The following is a 6,910-nucleotide window of genomic DNA, read 5'->3' as shown; positions in this document are numbered from 1 at the left end:
GAGATATGATGTTCCATCATTGGAGTGCATGTGTACGGTGCATATGCATTGCATTCATCATACATACATTATTGCATTACATTGTACCTTTTGGTTTCTTGTGATATGTTGTGATACGATTGTGATATACTGGTTCGAAATGATTATTCTGAGCCTTGGCACAGTTGGGCTTAGATGCTATAACGTAGGTGATGACTTGTTGTGATACTATTGTGATGTACCGGTTCGAATCGATTATACTGAGACTTGGCACAGTTGGGTTTAGATGCTATAACATAGGTGATGACTTGTACTGTGGATATGGATTCATGTTGACTTGTACTTGTTGGTTTATGTGTTTATCTTGCTTTGTTGTCTTTATATACGTTAGCTAGTCTTAGTGGGCCTATGATACCTACCAGTACTTATTGTTTTTACGGACCTGAACTTGCTGCATTCTTTTATGAAAGTAGAGTAACAAGTGGGATCGACTTTGAGATCGACTTCTACTCCTCGTGGCTGATATTCGAGGACTGCTGATTCGAGTTTTTCAGGGTGAGCATGAGGACTTTCGCTGCCAGAAGACTCTTCCTTCTATTATGTCTTTATTTCCATCCTGAGACATGATTTTGAGACTATTTATGTATTAATATTATTCATACTTGTAGTATTTAGTTAGGTGCTCTTGTATAACCAGATACTGGGGTGTACTTCATTTACTTCCGCATTTTCTTATATTATTATCGTGAGACTTACATTATTCTATATTCTTTCACTTTATTTATGTTTTTATGACTGTTGGGATAAGGGTTCGCTTACCGAGGTGGAAAAGATAGGTGCCCGCATGACTTAACTAAAATGGGTCGTGATATAACCAAATGCCTCGGAAATCGAACCATCCATCCCACCAAGTAATAATTGACCCTCCGGACGTCACAAAATCAATAGAAATCCGAATAAGGTCGGTTTACTCAAAAGTCAACTATAGGTCCAACGCTTTCACTTAAGGATTCTAAATCCTTCAGTTTTCACTAGAAACGCTTTATAATCTCGGAAATTGGTCAACATGGGCCAAATGGTCAAAAGGTACATAACGATCTAACGGGTCGTTACAAATGGTCTGTTTGGCCAAGCTTGTAAAATCAGCTTTTTTTGAAAAGTGCCTTTCCGAAAAGTCAGTTTTTGTTTGGTCAATTAATTTAAAAACACTTTTGAGCGGCAATTAGTATTTGTCCATTCTTTTAAACAGTGCTCCTAAGTGTATTTTTCTCAAAAGCTCTTTTCAAAAAAGTGCTTTTGGCGAAAAGCCATTTTTTTTTTAGCTTCTGCTACTCCCCGGAAGCACTTATTTTCCCCCAAAAGCTTGGCCAAACACCTCACTTTTTAAAAATAAACACTTATTCAAAAAAAAAAAAAAAAAAAGCACTTTAGGGGGAAAATAAGCTTGGCCAAAAAAATCTGTTGGGATTACTATTATTCAGAACACTTAAAATTAGTGAAAAAAAATCATAGGGAATTGAACCTCCGTGAATCGAACACGCATCCTTCTAATCTGAAGTCAGACGCGCTACCATTGCGCCAAGCATCCGTTTGGATGTTTTTATGATGATCAGATATCTATTTATTTGATAAAGAAGAAGAATTGTTTTGCGTCTACCAATTCCGCAAAATACTACTTATATAAATTTATAGTTTTCAATTTTGAAGAAAATTTCAAACTTCTTTTATAAGATGATATATAGTCAAACCTCTCTATAATGGCAGAGTTTGTCCGAAAATTTCATGGCTGCTATAGTTAGGTGACGTTATGTATATAAACTGACATTTCATGTTTAGATCTCATTTAACTATTATAAACAAAAGTGCGCAAACAATTATTTTATGTACCTTTTATGTTACATATAAGCAAAAGCAATGTACTTGTTAATGTTAAAATCTCAATTGATTTTTATATCTCGTTAAATAAAAATCAAAAAGATTAATAAATTACTAATAAATCCATAACTAGTTTACCATGCCGATAAAGAATTAAAATGTAAGGAACATATACATTTAAAATTAATTGAGAACTTAAATATTTTAAGTTTGACGTAAGAATTCAACAATGGTAGGTTATTTTGTAAATTCCAGTCTCGTAGTGATAATATAACGCTTGAATTGACGAAGAATTTTGTCCAAACTTTCAGCAAAAGGGAATTCAATATCTTTTCCTTGAAGATTGTCTAAGAGTTTAACAACAAACTGTTCTATCTCTTACTCTAAGTAACAGTTGACTCTTAACAATATCTTTCTATTTTATACATAACTTATTTCTCACAAAATATTATTACATAATATTTGAGTATGACTGTTATAGAGAGGTAATTTTACAAAGAGTGTACTTGTATAATGAATGCCACTGTTGTTATAGAGAAGTAAAATATAACATAAACAATCGGTTCCGGAGAAAATCAAGCCATTATAGTGAAATGTTCTAATAACGAATGACAATTATAGAGAGGTTTGACTGTATGTTCAGTTTAATATTCATTGTTTAATTTCTGATAATTATTTCTAATATGCTTCACTTATAAAGTAATATTAAAGTAACTAAAAAGCACTCCCTCTATCCCTATTTATGTGGTACTTCTCATTTTTTGGAAGACAATTTGACTAAACTTTTAAGCTAAATTGGATTAGATCAACTTAATACTTTAATATTATAAATTTAGATATTCAAAAACAATACAGAAAGTACTGCAATTCTATTCATATTAATATGATAAAAAAATATTTTAAAATATTGGTCAAAGTTTACATAGTTTGAATCTCGAAAAGTGAAAGTGTCAAAGACATAAATTGGGACTGAGGGAATATTTATCAGAAGTTTAACTCGATAAACAACATTATTAGAATAGTTAATTGTAACCTTTAGAAATGTAAGGTCAAGAGTTTGAGCAAAGGAAAACTACTAGTATATTTTTTTAGAGCTTCATCCCTTAACCTTGTAGCATTGGGAAATAATATCCCTTTCATCTTTTAAATAGGAAAGAAAATCCCTTTTTAACTTAAAAATCAACTAGCAAATTGAAAAATATTGTTGTCGCGATAAAATTACAAACTCAAGAATCGTTGCCATCTAATTTTATTGAAAGACATCGAGATCACCGAGTTTCTCGAAAATCTGGGATGATGAGATTCTCGATCGATTTGATCAGATTTCATTTTTCCTCACTATATACATGGTTCCACTTGCAATCATTATTGTCTCTAGTGCAAGGTATTTGAAAAATTAACAATATCAATCAAAAATTGAACAAAAGGATACAATCAACTTATCGGATTAATGCTGCGTCATGGCACAAACCACTGCCTAGAAAGCAATTTTGGCTCGACTCCAGAGCAAATCGTTAAGGCCAGTCACTCCCCAAGGTTCCACAGCTCTTCCATACAAAGTCTATCACAACATTGTAACCACCCGTTTTATCATTACTGCGAATGTCGAGGAAATCTGCAACTCTGACTCTTTAAAAATGTCTTCGCTCAGTTATATTTCTGTAATCGCTAATTTAATTGAACTTGTTGTGCGCATCACGTGAGAGCTTGAAATTTGGACCACCAGGCCCAGTTGGGCCGCCACAGCGGCTGGAAAGGCGCTGCAGCGGTGGCGCTATAACGGTGGTCTCACCGCCAAAGCGGCAAGTGTATTGGGCCACTTTCGCCGCCACGGCAGCTCCACATACCGCCGGAGCGATTTGCCTCGACATGCTGAAAATCCCCATTTAAGAGTTCATTTCGAGAATTGACCCCATTTTTCTAAAAACCCTAAAGTCCAGCCGCCCCTCAAGCCTTTTTAGAGCTCAAATTCAGATTTCTTTGGAAATGGAAATCCTCCTAACCACTTCTAATCCCTCCTTCTCATAGTAAATTGTTCCTAAGATCTTCACCTAGAGAGCTAACAAAAGGACTATCACCAATCCTAGATTTAGAGGGATGATTGGTTAGCTTGTTCTTCATATGGATTCCCTTGATTTAAGTCTCTCTTGTCCTCCACCCTAGAATGGTTACCAACTTTGATTTCCATCTTCTTTCCAAATTGTAAATGGGTTTCTCCATAAATCTTGAAATGGCCTTCTATCGAATAGAGTTAAAGATGGTGAGTTTACTTAGCTAGTATTTTAAGTGGTTGAGTTTGATCATAAGTAGAGGTTAAGAAATCTTTTAGCTTTTGATGGTAGAAAGAGAGTTAATTTAGTGTAAAAGGTCTAGCAAACCTAGAAGAAGTATGGATTCCCAAACTTTCGTTATCAATCCGAACCTCTTGGTATACTCTAATGACAAATCCTACTTTTGGTCTCATGAGTGTTTCAAGTTCCCTCGTACGGATTATGACGTGATGGACAAACCAAAGATCTAGGGATGTTAGTGGCACTGGCTCAGCCTCGAGGTAGGTTACGACTTCCTTTTGGTAGACTTCGGTTAGATTTACATATTCATGTATTAGAAGAAACGGAGAATGCATGTATAGGTATTGGAGATTTGGGATGGATTCTTACCATGCATATATAGGTATTGGAGATTTGGGATGGATTCTTAGGATGGTACTATTATGTGATGTTTGTGTTCGCCAGGGCTCCGGTAGATTCCCAGGATTTCGTGTCGGTTTCCTTGAATATCGGTGATCGTACGGACTTGGAAGTAGTTGTTAATTATTTTTCTATGTTCCTTAGTGAGAAACTTCCATAAGATCTGCCTAATTAGTTCTATGCTAATAATATTGAATCTTCTTTGGTATTGAAACTGATAAATGTACCAACGATCGTGAAATTAATTCTAGACTGGGTATTAGTGGAGTCTTGTAAGTAGAAGGTGAATTACCATGTATTAATAGGGATAGGTAGTAAGGAAGTGAGGTAATATTATTATGTAGCTTGATTGTGCTATTGTTGTTGGCTTGATGCCACGTGTTGGTAGTAGATACGAGGATCGTCTGCTCCATCGTGAACGTGCTATCAGAGTTGTCCATCGGTTGATGTTGATACGAGGAATAGAGTTCTGTATGACTTGTGTAGTCTTTTATGATATTGTTGGCGCACCCACGTTTGGTATTGTGATATTGATTGATTATTGATGTTGACACGTACATTGCACGCATTCTCATCCTTCATGATATACTGTTGATACATTATTAGTACTTGATGAAACACTGTGACGAGCTGGGCTCGGTTGGATGAGAGTGATGTGAGAATCTGATATCCGATGTTTTTCCCGAAATCATGGATTGAGTGAGTGCATGGACTCCGCGGGTCCCCAGCATGGTGCTAATGAAAATCCTCCATGGGCAAAGATTTGAAGTCTCGTCTGTCCGTCAAAGATCCGGACGAAAAGTAGCAATACGACTCGTGAGTCACTTGGATTGTGCTACCGAGACGTGAAGGTATTCCGTCCGGAGTACATGTGTACACAACATTGCACGGCATTGCATTTGCATTCATACATTATTGCATTGCATTGCATCCTGGCTTATATTGTGATGATCTGGTGCTTTACTTGTGATGTTGGTTTTGGGTTGGATATATTGTGACTTGACATATTTGGTTTTAGATGCTCTACTTAGGTGATGATGTGTGCTTGGTTCCGATTATGGTTGCCTTATACTTGTTAATTTATCTCGTTGATCGTTCGTAGGACTAGTTACATGTTTTGGCTTACCAAAAGGATGTAGAATAAGCACACTATAAATACGTAGTCGACTTCCTATACTAAAAACGAATGGTATAATGAGACAAGACCATGCGAGACCGTTGCGTAAACGACCGGTGGTTGCAGGAAAGAGTCAAATGATTTAAGAGTCTTGATGTGATAACAAGCGGTAGATACATATATATGATATTGTTCCAGTTGCTTATCCTGGTTATTTGTGAATTCTTTTACTGATATGTGGTTCTAACCATTGTCGGCCTTACGACGCTTTTACCGCACATGTTGGATTGTACCGATACTACCCTTGCTACATCCCTTTAGGTGTAGAGGTTTCGTGTGATTGATCGCGATACATGTTTGGAAGATGCACGATACTTCTCAAGGTTTCTCCACTTCATTTGGACGTGGTGTTTTCGAGTCCGGGAGTTTATTTCATTCTAAATTTACATTAGTCGATTTTCGTATTTGTTCAGACTGTGTCGTGAGCTTTAAATGAGTCTTGTAATTATTTAACGTTGTAATCATTTTCGAAATTCGGTTAATAAAATTATTTGGTTTCCCCCGTTAATTATATATATATACCGGATTAAATGAATTGTTTCTTTATTTCGTTGACGTGTTATTTGATCGAGGGTTTGTCAATGGAGGAGGGAAAGGTAGGTGCCCGCGCGATCCTAAATTGGGTCGTGACAAACATAGACCACCATAAGCCTATGGAATCATTAAGAGGAAAAATAAGCTCAACCCTTCTCATATCAAACGGTGAATCCATCAATTGCGTCTCAAAAGCACCACCACAATGGGCTTTGGATTAAGAGTAAAACTCACCTTCAAAGCACTACCACATGCCATAGGGATAGGATATGTAGTGCATATTGCCTTCCTATATGGCTTCGTTTGATCACAAATGGGTATCCACCATATTACCTCAATCCATGGGTTTTAGCCCCATACCCCTCGAAGTTTTAAGGATTATTTTCCTTACCAACCCTTGGTTAAAGAATCCGCCAAATTTCTTTCGGACCTTACATATTCCAGGGAAATAACACCATGTTTCAACAACTGTTTGACTGCACCATGTCTGATGTGAATATGTCTCATTTTTACGTTATACAAATTGTTCTTTGCAATATTAATTGACGCCGGAGTCAAATGTAACAAACCGGGTAGCTTTTTTCCCCCACAATGAAAACTTGGGCCCAAAATACTTCTACCAATTTAATTTTTTTGCCTCATCGTTGTGAAATTA

The sequence above is a fragment of the Lycium ferocissimum genome, chromosome 1, assembly GCF_029784015.1.
Source record: "Lycium ferocissimum isolate CSIRO_LF1 chromosome 1, AGI_CSIRO_Lferr_CH_V1, whole genome shotgun sequence".
Lineage (NCBI taxonomy): Eukaryota > Viridiplantae > Streptophyta > Magnoliopsida > Solanales > Solanaceae > Lycium > Lycium ferocissimum.
This window is presented reverse-complemented; position numbering follows the sequence as displayed.